The sequence below is a fragment of the Lissotriton vulgaris genome, chromosome 9 (assembly GCF_964263255.1).
Source record: "Lissotriton vulgaris chromosome 9, aLisVul1.2, whole genome shotgun sequence".
NCBI classification, from domain to species: domain Eukaryota; kingdom Metazoa; phylum Chordata; class Amphibia; order Caudata; family Salamandridae; genus Lissotriton; species Lissotriton vulgaris.
The window spans coordinates 1,143,413,557-1,143,428,269 of NC_141697.1; the positions used below are offsets into that span (position 1 = coordinate 1,143,413,557).

Genomic DNA, 14,713 nt, shown 5'->3' on the forward strand with positions numbered 1-14,713 from the left:
GCCACTCTGGGCATTAAGCTTGCTTAATCTCCACAATGGCCCCCCGCGGCGGGATGCCTGGCTTTCACCTTGGGGATGCCCTGTAGGGGCTATCTCACAGGGAAAAAGCAGGACGGGTTCCCAAGGCAAGCGCGGAGATACCCCTTCGGGGGTCGATTCTGGCGCTATATAAGAAATACAATAATAATAATAATAATAATAAGGGTGGGTTATGATTATGGGGTACAGGGGTATTTAAAGGGAGCAGGATGGGATTATTTTCTAGGGTGTAAAGGGTAATACAATAAAATAATAAATAAAAATAATATAAATAATGCAATTTAAAAGAATAAATGTTTTAATTAAATAAAAAAAATGTGTGTACATATATATATATATATTGCAACACATCCAACTATCCAGTCGAAATAATGGCAAGCAAAATAAATAAATAAATAAATAATAATAATATATATATATACTAGCAGCAGAAGAGGCGCAGCAGAGCGGCCGTTTTGTTCGGTCCTGGCCGCTTCTGCCCACGCTTTGTTTTCTCCGACGTCCCGACTTTGTGGAAAAGGATTTCTGAGCACTCAGTGTTCATAGCCCCCGCCCGTCGTAGGTCTTGGCCGCTTCTGGCCACGCTTTGTTTCCCCCGACGTCCCAACTTTGGGGAAAATGCTTTTTGAGCACTCAGTGTTCATGGACCCCGCCCGTCCCTTGGTGTGCACCCGCAGCTGCTTCACTTACCTCATCCGCCGCTCCTCCCCGTGCTGCTGAGTTTACCGCTTCACTGCTCCTCCGCTTCTCGCCGCTCCTCACCGTTTGTCCGCTCGCCGCTCCTCCCCGCCTGTCCGCAGCTCCTCCCCGCGCTCGTGTCGGCCGCTCTTCTTCTTGCTCCTGAACATCGCTCCTTCCGGCGCTCCCGATGTCATCACACACATCGCGGCCGGCGCTACTTCCAAGGGACTACTTTTTTTTAATTTGTAAATTTTTTAAAGAACGTATATTTTTTTATTTTTATATAGCCTATGTCCTTCTGCTTGCCCTGACGTTTTCAAAGATGTCTTGGGTGTTTGGATTGGTGGTGTACTTTTCGAGTTTACCTGGCTCAAAGGACAAAGTTCTCTCTTTATAATAGTAGTATAGATATATATAAATACACATATATACAAACATATATTTGATGTTTTAATAATGTACTTTTACAATGTATTTGACTTTACCACACATGTATTTGTGTTATAATGGCATGCGTGATAAAGTCATACGCGTTGTAAAAGTTTTAGAAATGATGTCTTTGCGGAGTAATAATGAAAAAACAGAAAGGGAGGTCTCCTCACAAAATCTGTTCCAGGGACGAGGAGTCAAGGTAAAACAAGAAGTCAGAACAGTCCCTTTTACTAACTAGCAAAAAAGGATAGTGCTTACTCATATAGTGCCGCCATAACTCAAGAGATCTTTACAATTAGAGCCACTCTTAATAATTGTCACAAATTATAGAAAAAACTATTAATAAAAAAACAATTCAAGTAAAATTTTTTGGTGATTTATTTAAAAATTACACAATATAAAGCATCAATAACTGTGCCACAGTACGAAGTAAAAAAGAGTGTCAGCATCATACAAAAATGATGTACATCTCTACAATGTCCACAATACAAAATATTAAAAACAGCAAAAGGATTAAAAAACCAAGTTGTCGACGCAGCGTTTTGGTTTCTAAGTTGACACCTTCATCAGGACAGGGTTCTATGCAATAGAGAAACAGTGAATTAACACAACATTTTCTATAGTCTCACAAAATACATATATAAAAAAGCAACCCATCACTATCTTTTTTTTATAAAACATCTTATCTGGTTTTTCACAGTGATCTTATGTTGATGGGCCAAAAAGGGCAAATTTCTCACGAATCTGTTTTATTCTAATAGGAGGAACTTGTTTAAAACGCATTAACAGCAACAGTCAAATACATTGTGGCACAACACACAGTGGCAATTAGATCCCCTGAGCTACGCGGAGAGTTCTCATGGAGAATACTAAATAGGGCATTGCCTAAATCATGGCAGATCAAGTATGAGAATAGCTTGGCTGACAGTTTAAATGTGCAGCTAGGGGTGTGTTTAGACTTACTTAACACACGGACTCTATTGTCTTCGAGCCGTATCTTCCTCTGCTTCAATTTGAGGTAGACAATCCTAGTTGATCACAGGTCATCAAATGAAATTCAAATGGATTATAGCATATGGAAAGGAATCTCCTTGTATCTGGAAATACACGAGACCTTCCATTAGATAGACAATTTCACATAGATCTTGAAATCATTGTCAGTGCGAGTCACACCCAATTACCTTAATATTGTATTGGAGTTTCATTTCTATGGAGGAAAAAAGGAGCCACCGGTATATAGGACTGTTAATCGAGCTTCCTTTGGGAAATTAAGAAAAACAGGGTATTCAAATTAGGTCCCTGAGGAGCCAATTATGTAAATAGTATCACGTGGTATCAATTCCTAACATTGCTGCTCCATAAATACGGAGAACTCACCCTTTTCAATAAGGGACCGGCGAAAAAATGCAGCACGTGACTGGATGTCGTCAGGCTCTTTTCTTTATAGAGGAATTCAGATGATCGTTCATTAAAAACGTATGGTTTTTTTTTTCTGCATTCACCACCCTGAAACAAACATATAATATTGACGGGTGTTATCAATTCCCCACTAGGCTTATCAGAGTATTGCACAGACGGAGTAATAGTCCGCGTTATAAAAATTGCGGAGTGATGGTATGCGGGATGTTGGTTTGCGGAATATCATCACATATTCCTGGGGGAGGGATAGTCCCTTTCTTGCTATTACCGTGGAAGCGGGCCTTGTGTCCGGATGTGCGTGGCGGGAGGCCTGTGCGCCTCAGAAGTGGAAAATCTCCAGTGTGCGCTTCAGCCGTCACCGAAAGTTAAGGCAAGATTACATTTCCTGCACAATGGCCCCTGTTTGCGCTCCTTCCGGCCCTTGGGAATAGCGCCATGCCTGACCTCCATACAGTAAAGCAGGTGCACGTCACTGGGAGCGCGGGGCAAGTACACCCGGAGCTGGAATGTAAAGAATCTGGGAAGAAAAAACAATGAAATATTGGGCACACCGCTCGCTTTTTTTTCGTAATCCCCCGCCCCGCAAACGCCCACGCCCCCAGCACACGCCCACAGCACACGATATGAGACATGGCATGAAGGGCGGAACGTACCACACGCCCCCAGCATTTGTCACGCCCCCAGCACACGCCCACAGCACAACGCAGACACGCCCACAAGGGACTACTTTGCTGGCACGGTTCTTTTACCTTTTAAATGTATACGGTGGGCGTCTGCATAGCCTATGTCCTTTTGCTGCAACTGCCCTTTCCAACGCTGTATCGGGTGTTGTGATTGGGGCTGTGGTTCCTGAGATTACCCGCCTCAAAGGTTTGGTCTCTCTCTTTATTATATTAGTATAGATATAGATTCACTGCTAATAAAAATAAATAAGGAAAAAGACAAAAACCTAGGGGCTATGAGCCCCTAGTGAAATTTTTGCGCCACCTTTGTATCACAATATTATGCCAAGTTGTGCCATATTTACAAAGTGATGCATCTAGGCAGATGCATCACTTTCTAAACCCCTACGCCACATTATACATGCATTAGGTATAATTTATGCAGGGAGGGTATTTCCCCGCAAGAAAGCCTCATAGAAGTGGAACAGTGAAATCTATCAGATTTCACTGCGCCACTTCCAGGATACCACTGCGTCAAAACCTTATGCCTGCCTCATGGCAGCCTCATGGCAGGCATAAGGGTGATGCAGTGCAATAAGTATAGGCATCCCCTATGCATTGCTGGAGTTGCGTCATGCTTACGACACAACTCCATCAATGCGTGATTTTTGCGCCGACCGATAGTCAGGATTCTTGACGCATCTGTAAATCCTTGCGACAAGGAGCGTGGTACGCATGGTGTCGCGAGAGGGACGCAGTGAAACGTGTTGCATTGCTGTTTTACCGCAGTGATGCAACACTTTTCATAAATGAGTCCCCTAATATTTGTATCATCACAGGCATCTTGTTGGTCCTTCGGAAAAGAACTCAGGTCCCTATATGCCTCATAATGTCTACCCCTGTTTTTATTCCTCCCATTATAATGAATCCACAGTTTGCACATTACAGGTTTTGTAGATACCACAATAGTTGGAGTTTATGAAACAAACTGTGTGAACAAGCTTTGGTGACATGGAGTTAAGTTCTGAATGTCGAGCCCAGGATATCGTGGGACACTAATATCGAAGGACAAAATATCGAAAGATATTTACGTACAAATTTTCTTTACCTATTTCCACATATATGTACCCTGAAAAAAAATTAAAATATACATATATATATATGATATATGATATATATATATATTCTCTGAAAAAAAACAAAGGTTACAGAGACGTTATAGTTAGGCTCTCGTTTCACTAATATCAAACCAGTGAAACTGAGCAGTTATAGTTACCTGAGCTAACTATAACTTATGAGCCCGCAATGCACTGCTTATGACATACATATTACATCACTCATGCATTGGTCAGTGACATCACTTATGATATCACTGCTGACATCTCAAATGACATCACTGATGACATAATCCAGTGAGTGGAAGTGTTTTTCTAAAAGTTTCTAAGTGTTAAACATATATACCAGGATACTACAAAATGTAAAATAGTATACTTTCTGTACTACTAATGAGTGATACTATTTGTAACATGTATTATGTGAGTGGCTGTGTGACTGTGTGCATCAGTGTATGAGTGGGTGTCTGAGTGCTGGTATGGGTGTGTGAGTGGATATGTGAGTCGCTGGATGGGTATATGTGAGTAGCTGTGTGGGTGAGTGAGTGGCTGTGTGAGTACCTATGTTCATGAGTGAGTGGGTGTGTCAGGCACTTTATGGGCCTGTGAATAGAAGTTTAAATGACAGTATGGGTGAGTGAGTAGGTGTCTGAATAGCTGTATCAGTGAGTGACTCAGCTGTGTAAGTGGCTGTATGGCTGAATACGTGGCTGCTTGGTTAAGTGCTTTGGTGTGTGAGTGGCTGTATTGCCGGGTCTGGTGGCACAGTGGACTTATGCATCCACTGTAGGGGCTTGTGTTCGACCTCATGGTCACAGTTCTAATCCTGGTGGGTCCACTCAGCCTTTCATCCATCTGAGGTCAATAAAATGAGTACCATTGAGTTGGGTAACAATATACATCTGTTATTCAGTGCCTTGAGACCTTGGGGTGATATGTGCGCTTTACAAATGTACATGGTATGTTATGTTATGTTATGGTAAAGTAAGTGTGTGTGTGAATGGATGCATGGGTGAGTGAGCCGATGTGTGAATGCTTGTATGGATGTGTGAATGGGTATGTAAGTGGTTGAGTTGGTGTGTGAGGGAATGTTTGAGTGTTTGTATGGGTGATTGATGGGCTGTGTTGAGAGCCTGCATGGGCGAGTGAGTGGATGTGTGAGTGGATGTTTAGGTGAATACATGGGTGTGTGAGTAGCTCTTTGGGTGAGTGTGTGACTCTGTGAGTGACTATATAGGTAAGTGACTGGCTGTTCGAATAGCTTTATGGGTGAGTGAGTGGTTGCGTGAGTGCCTGTACGATTGAGTGAGTGGGTGTCTGAGGGGCTCTATGGACGAGTGAGTGGTTTTGTGAGTACTTGTATGGGTCTGTGACTGGGTATGTGAGTGATTGTGTGGGCGTATCAGAGGTTTATGGGAGTTTGAGTCGGTGTGTGAGAGCTTCTCTGGATATGTCATCAGAGATGTCATTTGAGATGTCATTAGGGATGTCATCAGTGATATCACTGACCATGTCATGTGTGATTAAATATGTGAGGTCATAAGCAGTGCATTTCTGGGCCGTAAGTTAGCTCAGGTAACTGCTGAATTTCACTGGTTTGATATGAGTAAAATGTGAGCCTCACTATAAGATCTCTAAACCCTTCATTTTTTCAGTGAATATGTGAGAGAGAGAGTGTGTATGTGTGTGTGTGTGTGTGTGTGTGTGTGTGTGTGTGTGTGTGTGTGTGTGAAATTAAGAATAGAAACTCTACACTTTCCTCCGTGCAGTGTCTTTCTATACTTTGTCCATCCATCAATATTTTGACCAGGATATTAGGGTTGCAACTTATTCTTCTACCTGATAACGAACAGTAGAATCGCCACATGCAATGTTCCACTCTCTTCCAAGTGCTCCAGAAACCCCCTGGATTTAAGCCCGCCTCCCATAAAATCCCCTCAGAACAAAAGCTAAACAAAAAATAATAAAAACATACGCAGAAAGTTAAACGGTTAATAGTGAAAGTTTTTGAATGTTAGAGTAGTTTTATATCCCTGGGGCCAGCAGTTCCGGCAGCTTAAGTTTGTTTTTATGCGTTCCCAGAAGTTAAGGAACTCTCTGCCAAACTTGGAGCTGGGGGGAAGGAGGGGAGCAACAGAGGGCCTCTCATATCCTCTGGGAAATTGGCAATCATAGTATTGGTTCCGACCCAGCCTGCCTGGTACAGTCGACAGCAGGCTGTCTGAAGCAGAGACGAAGAGGTGACGTCTGGTAGGTGTTCCATATTTTGCTCTCTTGTTTTGCAATCTAAGCCTGATCTAAACATGTTTGTGAAGTTTAATTTTTAAATGCATTTCTCCTGATGCAAAATTGTTTTTATCTTCTAGTTACGTACCTTTATGGTTGTCTCCGTTTTTGGAACTGTTAAGGAGAATAGCAGTATTTGTCAATTTATGGTGGCTTTGACAATTAAGCAATTTCTTTGAAGGACATGGGCTGTAATTATACTGTCACATTCTTACCGTATTCTTTTTCACTGTGTATAGTTTAATTTGTATTGGTATTGCATAATCAGGCGGAGGTTTTGTTTTTTGTTATTTTCATGTATTTATTATCTTTTTACATTTTTTAGAAATAGCGTGACGTTTTGCGAAGTGTATTTCTCGATTCTCTACAGTACACAACACTTTAGTCCCCGCAGATTTGTAGTCCTTTGACTCAAATGCACTTGTGTACATGAAAGGAAATTGACAAAGATTAGCTCCTGGTTTAGTGTCTTGAATGCAAACAGATCTCTCTTGCACAGTATATTTCATTCTGCTTAATTTTGTCAGCACCAGCAGAAACTCAGGTGTTCTTGGGTTACCGGGCAGCATGTTGCTGCGGGTGGTGGATGCCTCCAGAGGGCCCACCAGGCGAGGGTGCAGTTTATGCTCCAGAGTCCAAGGGGTAGATGTATCAACATACCCTTTTGCGATTTCTAAATAGAGATTTTTAAGGAATCGCTATTTAGAAATCGCAAAATGGGATGTATGTAGAAAATCGCTATTTTTTAGCGATTTCTTAATCTTCCTTATTTGCGAATTCGCAATTTGCGAATTCGCAATTTGCGAATTCGCATTTAAGGAATAATTTCCCATTCATTCCTATGGGACAGGAGGCCCATATGAATGATTGGGAAATAATTCTCAATTTGCAATTCGCAATTTGCTAATCGGAAATTGAGAATAATTTCAAGGGTGCAGGGGTGTCTCAAGTACACCCTGCTGCACCCCTGAAATGTACATGTCTGTGCATATGGCGCACATACATGCCCTATGGGCATGTATGTGCGTCCCATGCCACCTTCACAAATGCCAAATTGTGCATTTTTAAAAGAGTTTGCAAATTACCACCAACTACAAGTTGGTGGTAATTTGCAATTTCTTAACCTAAATTCGCAATTCCAAAATGCTACATACATAGCATTTAAGGAATCGCAAAATTGTGATTCCTTCAATGCTTAAGCAAAATAAGGAATCGCAAATTTGTGCGATTCCTTATTTTGCAAATTTTTGTTACATGCCAAAACATGCGAAAAGACCGTTGCGATTCGCAAAACACCAGAATTCTGCGAATTCCGGCCTTTGCGAATGGCAAACGGCTTGATACATCTAGCCCCGAATGCTGTATTCACAGACTGCGATTAGTGCACTGGCTCAGGTGAGCAGCAGCAGACCAGCTACAGGATGAACACGAGATTGTGACTGGTCTGCAGACTGATGGATATTGGCACTAGGGATCTTCTTAAGGCCAATCGCAAATCTCACCCCCATTCAAGTTAAGTCCCTACCCCGCTTCAGAGCATTGAGTACTTTGACCTGGCTGAAGTCCCCTCCATCTGTATAGCACACTCCCTGGCACTCAGGCTCTTTTGTAGAAAGAATGCAGGATGTGATCAGGACTCTCTGGCACCGCTTGATCATTCTGGTGGAACTTACACAGGGTCGGGTTCCTTGGCACCCTCAGGTCACAGGGGCTGATGCTTCAGCAGAAGCTATAGGATCACTCCAAGGCTCTCGCGGCATCCAGACCTCACCCTCGACAGAGTGGTAAAGGTCCTTGCCCAGATTTGCAGTGGACGGCTTTGGTTTGTCCTGCTTCAGCTCCTTCTCTGACCCTCCTCTTCTAAGCAGAATTTTCCTTGTACAAAGGTACCTCCAAATCCTCTATCTTGAGCTGTTGGTGAGCTCTTTTCCTAGAAGGAGGGTCAAGACAGCCTTCTCTGGCAGGCTGGAGAAACTCAAAGGAAGGGTTTTTATTGGTCAGGGAAATTCCTAGGCGCTCTGCTTAATATACGCACAAAGTCTGAAAGGATATACATTCAGTATGGTGCAACTAGGAGAGGGGATAAGCTCTATTATCCCCCAATTACGCGTGGGTAAAACCCTCACAGTACAAACAATGACCTAGGCACACATAAATAGTAGGTTTACACAGTATGTCAAAATATACAAGCACAACAGTATAAAAAACATCAAAGGAAGGAAATATCTTCAGAGATGTTGCGAAATGTTCAGCCTTTTAATTCCTCTTAAAAGTCAATGATCAGAAGAAAAACTAGCTGACACGTGTTTCGTCGCATTTGGAAAATAGTTCTGCGACTTCTTCAGGGCTGTATAAAGACGAAGAATGTCTGGATTGTCGCTCAGCCGGTGATACTTCCAACCCGGCTGTGCTTGGAACTATCAGGGTAACTCGGGTCGTTTTAATGTATCGGACGTGCAATGAGAAAGAACATCCTGAACGTATTGAAACAGTTCTCGATCCGTGATGAAAAGATTATTTCATACCAGAAAAGGTCAATGTGGACAAACAGAGAAAATTGAAGTCAGTATAGCGGGGCGCCGTGAGGGGGTTTAAACGTCCACAACCGGGAACACAGCAATCCGTCGTGAGGGTTCCTTGGCATACCTGCCTCAAGTTCAACCGCATCGCTGGAATTATCCGTTCCAATGTTTAAACTTCTCTGGCAGGCTGTTAGAAATCCCCAAGTTTTTGGTCCCAAACCTTACCAGGGAGTTGGTGGTACTGAAGCTGTATTCAGTATTTTGACTTTTACAAGAGCCAACTCTGAGACCGGGCCTGGGCAGTTACTGTCCTTTGCTTATTCCACTCGAACTGATCTAGCCATAGTCTTTGTTTTCAGGTGTCAGCAGGAAGGTGCAGTGGAGCCGATAGTTTCCTGTTGGGAGGGATAGGGGGTTGGGGGGGTGGAGCGGAGGGAAGAGAGAGAGAGCGAGCTAGAGAGAGAGACAGAGAGAGAGAGAGAGAGAGAGAGAGACCTGCTAACTATATATTAGCTTGTGGAAGTAGCTCTTCCAGTGAACAATGGAGCAGAAAATGGCAGGTGGGACCCTCTAAACATCAAAGGGGTCTCTTTTGCACACCCAAAAGTCTGATGTATACAAAAGACCACATGGAGGAGCCAATTCACATTGATGTCTGGGGCTCACTCCATCCTTCCTCCTAATTACCACTTGGACATGGGAAAAGAAAATGAATTCCAGTTTGGACATAGCAACTTGTGACATACTCTCAGCATGCATCCTCTATACACAGAAGTAATACATACACTTGCAGAATCCATGTGCCACATGGAATGGGCAAAAGACCCACTTTTTGGAGACTAGCAAGCAAATTAAAAAAGTGCAGGAGAGGCTAGTAAGTGATACTCCACGACAGAGAAAGGTAAATAATACCTTTCTAGTCTATACAGGACTATCTTTTCCACAACTATGTGCACTCTATTACACCAATTTGCTGCTAACTCATGTGCAGTAAGAGGGGTGCACATGGTGTGCTCCTCCATATCCCTAAGCTGAGGTTTGGATCGAAATCTGTGTCACAATAAAGGCTTGCTGCAAGCATGCATGATTGCCGGATCAATGACATAATATCGAGGCACATAATATTGACTACCAAAAATATCGGCGTCAAAATATCGACAGACAGAATATCGACTTTGTATCTACAAACAGGTAAGTACAAAAATATAGAGTAAAAAATATCGTTTACAAAAATATAGTTTGTAAAAATATCGACTTTATTAAAAACAATGTTAAATTAAATTATTATTAAAAAATATTTTCTAAAATATACTTAAAAATACTTAAATTACCTTATAATAAATAAAATACTGATTTAAGTTATACATTATTTTTTTACAATCATATTTGTTAAAACATATATATATAGTAACATACTATAATTAAAAAATATCCTATATTATTACCGTAGGATAGCGGAAGTGTAAAATTACTATTCCCACTCCAGAGACTGCAACAGTAGGGAAAGCGTTGGATAGCGTAGGGGTAAACATTACTATTCCCACTCCAGAGAGTGCAACAGTAGGGAAAGCGTTGGATAGCGTAGGGGTAAAAATTACTATTCCCACTCCAGAGAGTGCAACAGTAGGGAAAGCGTTGGATAGCGTAGGGGTAAAAATTACTATTCCCACTCCAGAGAGTGCAACAGTAAGGACACCGTTGGATAGCGTAGGGGTAAAACTTACTATTCCCACTCCAGAGAGTGCAACAGTAGGGAAAGCATTGGATAGCGTAGGGGTAAAAATTACTATTCCCACTCCAGAGAGTGCAACAGTAGGGAAAGCGTTGGATAGCGTAGGGGTAAAAATTACTATTCCCACTCCAAAGAGTGCAATAGTAGGGAAAGCGTTGGATAGCGTAGGGGTTAAAATTACTATTCCCACTCCAGAATTGAAATTGAAATTGAAATTGAAAGGCTCTTATATAGCGCATGGCTACTCGGAAGCATCACAGCGCTTGATGTTAAATAGAAGGGTGATGCAGAAGTTGAAAGATGGAGAAGGCTTGTTTATGGCCTAGGAAACAATGCTGTTTTTAGCTGTTTTCGGAACACCAGCAGGCTGGGTTCTAAGCGAAGTGAAAGCGGTAGGGCATTCCACAGCTTTGCTGCATTTCGGGAGAAAAGGCGGTCCCCAGATCGGGCTTTGTTGGTCCTGGGTGTTATAAGGAGATTTTGTTGGTTAGAGCGAAGGTGCCTGGATGGAATGTATGGTCTGATCATATCCTTCAGAATGGGGGGGCCGTTCCCATAGAGAGTTTTATGGACCAGACAGAGAGTTTTAAAATGGATTCGCTCTTTTATTGGGAGCCAATGTAAGGCCCTTAATGCGGGGGCTGCGGTGGTACGGCGGCTGGTTCAGGTGAGTAGCCTTGCTGCGGAATTTTGAGCTATCTGCAATTGACGGTTGACTGAGGTGGGGGCTCCTAAGTAGAGAGCATTCCCATAGTCCAGCCTCGATAAGATGAGGGACTGGACTATGGTTTTCTTCGCAGTTTCAGGTAGCTGGGGAAGAATTTTACGAATGGTTTTTATTAGACCGAAGCACGTAGCCACTGTCTTTTTTACCTGAGTTTTAAAAGAAAGCTCCGTATCGAGCCAAAACCCTAGGGTTTTTATCTCCGTTTTGGGGGTAGGTCCGGGTCCCATGCAGGAGGGCCACATAGAGGTGGCCTTTCTTCCGAGCAACATCAGCTCGGTTTTTCCTCCATTCAGTTTTAGATGGGAGGCATCCATCCATTCTGCGACTTCACCCAGGCAGCTACAAAGATTGTTCTGAGGGGAGTCTGTCTGGGTGAGGGAGACTACTAGCTGGGTGTCATCAGCGTAGCTCACCAGTTGGATTCCGAAGGGGGCTACTACCTCTGCCAAGGGGGCCATGTACACATTAAACAGTGTGGGGCTAAGGGAGGAGCCCTGTGGTACCCCACACTGTAATGGTATTGGAAGGGAGCAGTTGGTATCTGAGAAGACCTTGAAGAATCTATTGCTAAGAAAAGATTCAAGCCATTCAAGAGCTTTACCTGTAACTCCAATTCTTTCTAGACGGGCAAGAAGGACACGGTGATTAACCGTGTCAAAGGCGGCGCTGAGGTCCAGGAGGATAATGACCGCGCTGCCACCTGCATCCAGAATCCTCCTGGATACCTCAACCACCCTCAACAAAGCTGTTTCAGTTCCCTGTCCTTTTCGGAAACCTGTTTGTGTGGGATGTAGCAGGTTTTGAGACTCCAAATAGGATGCCAGTTGTTTATTGACCCACTTTTCAGCAAGCTTGCTGATACCGGGGAGGAGGGAAATGGGGCGGTAATTAGAGAAGTCGTCAGGATTAAGATTTGGTTTTTTTAACAGGGCCTTTAGCATGGCTAATTTCCAATCTTGAGGTACTATCCCGGAGTCCAAGGAGGTGTTAACAAGATCAATGATGTTTCTACTAACATGGGGGAGGACCAATTTCAGGATAGACATAGGGGCAGGGTCAAGAGGGGAACCACTCTTTATGGAATTGAAAAGGGAAGGGAAAAGGTCATCACTGAGAGGGTGAAAAAATGCTAGATGAGGTGAGGTAGAATTCATATCATCCCTCAATGGAGGATTGAACTCTACTACTGGGGGTGGGGGAAGGGAAAGTAGAATTTTTTCAATCTTCGTGGCAAAGAAATTTGCTAGTTCGTTGCAACGAGCACCAGATTCTTCCGGTGAAAGTTCAGATGTAGGGGGGTCAGGGCCCTTAATCAGCGTTTTTACTATTCTAAACATTTCTCTCGGAGCGTTGGTAGAGTTCTCAACTTTTTCGGCATAGAAAGTGGATTTGGCTGCGTTGAGTGCCATCTTGTATTTCTTGATTGAGAGTTTGTATTTAATTTTTTTCTCCTCGTCAAAAAGTTTTCGCCATTGTCTTTCTTCTCGTTTGCACTCCTGTTTAAGCTCTGAATTGAACCAGGGCTGTTTGTTCGGACCTTTTTTCTTAGAGATGCGTGTTTTAGGAAGCACACTGTCTAATGATTGTTCTATCCATTGATTAAAATCTGTGTTGGCCTTGTCGATATTTTGATTGTTTATAGGTTCGTTCTGCTTCAGCGAGTCTATCCAATCACTGGGCTCTAATTTTGTCCATCGCCTGCCTAGAGTTTTATGAAGGGGTTGATTGGTACAAGGTCTGTTAATTTTCCATAAGAATGGTACTACCATGTGGTCTGACCAAAGGATAGAATAAGGTGCGGATGTAGACAAGTTCGCGACATTGGCGAATATTGGGTCTAAAAGGTTGCCTTTAGAGTGAGTAGGGTGTTGGACAATCAAGTTGAGTTGGCATGCAGCTAGGTCTTTGATTAATTCCATAGCAATAGTGTCCAAAGGGTTGTTAAAATGGAGATTCAAGTCTCCTAACACTATAAAATTAGATACCATAGTGGCTGAGTCCAGAATAGTTTCGATTAGTCCTTCAATAAATTGGCCAACCTGGCCGGGGGGACGATAGATTAAGAGACCGGAGATTGAAAGTTCTGGAGAATAGGAGATAGAGAATAGTGTGCTCTCACAGTCTAGGATAGTCGTGTTAGTCAGGCGACAGGTTAGATGTTCCCTATATAAAATGGCGATCCCTCCGCCAACTTTAATTTCTCGATCTCTATGTTGGATTAGGTATCCAGCAGGTAGGGCCTGGGTAATGTCGGGACCGGAGGACGGGCCAAGCCACGTTTCTGTTAGAAACAAAACGTCCACGTTTAGATCTTCGATCAATAGAGCTATTTCTGTTGAGTGCTTTGGTAAGGAACGGCAATTAACTAGTGCCATCTTTAGAGCAGTGTCTACTGTCTTACAGTTTTGTGCTGGCATGGTTTTAATAATGGCCTCAGTGGTACTGAAAGGGCAGTTATTACAGGAGGGGGGACCGAGACCAAGGTCAATCGAATGGCTGCAAGGTGATGGGAGTGTCCTATTGAGCGTAAGTAAATGCGAGCGGGAGTATGTTATAGGGCATGGGGTATAGATATCAAGAGTCTTGGGCCCTAAGCCCGACTGTGCGCGCACGACTCCGGCGCAGGTCCGGCGCGTCCGCTGTACGCGTCCGCTCAGCGGAGTCATGACCGTTCGTTTATATAGCGCTGTTAGAGCGCGCGATTGGCCTGGCCCACACCTAATATGGCCGCCAAGTTCTATTCCCAGCCCTCGGCGTCGATACTCAGCCGAGGGCGGTCCTGGTAAGGGAGGGGCACAGAGCGCAGAAAGTGCAACAGTAGGGAAAGCGTTGGATAGCGTAGGGGTAAAAATTACTATTCCCACTCCAGTGAGTGCAACAGTAGGGAAAGTAGATACTTCATATATTATTTAAAAATATATATATTAATATCTATAAAAAATTAATTAAAAGTAATTACCACTTTAATATAATATAATAATTAACTAATTACTTATACTAATTTAATTTAATCATTACAATTAGTTATCTATTGATACTAATTAATTACAAATTAACAATTAATTAATTAGTAATTAAACAGTTACTTAACAATTAAAATC

At 42.9% G+C, this 14,713-nt stretch overlaps 1 protein-coding gene across 1 annotated transcript in view; it reads left to right on the plus strand.

Moving 5' to 3' along the window:
• The first annotated feature begins 6,521 nt into the window (after positions 1–6,521).
• LOC147692931 (inter-alpha-trypsin inhibitor heavy chain H3-like) overlaps positions 6,522–14,713 on the plus strand; it is a 316,366-nt gene continuing 308,174 nt past the window's right edge. The window contains exon 1 of the mRNA XM_086939189.1: positions 6,522–6,595. The gene's annotated coding sequence lies outside the window, so the exon portion shown is untranslated. The remainder of the gene's footprint in view (positions 6,596–14,713) is intronic.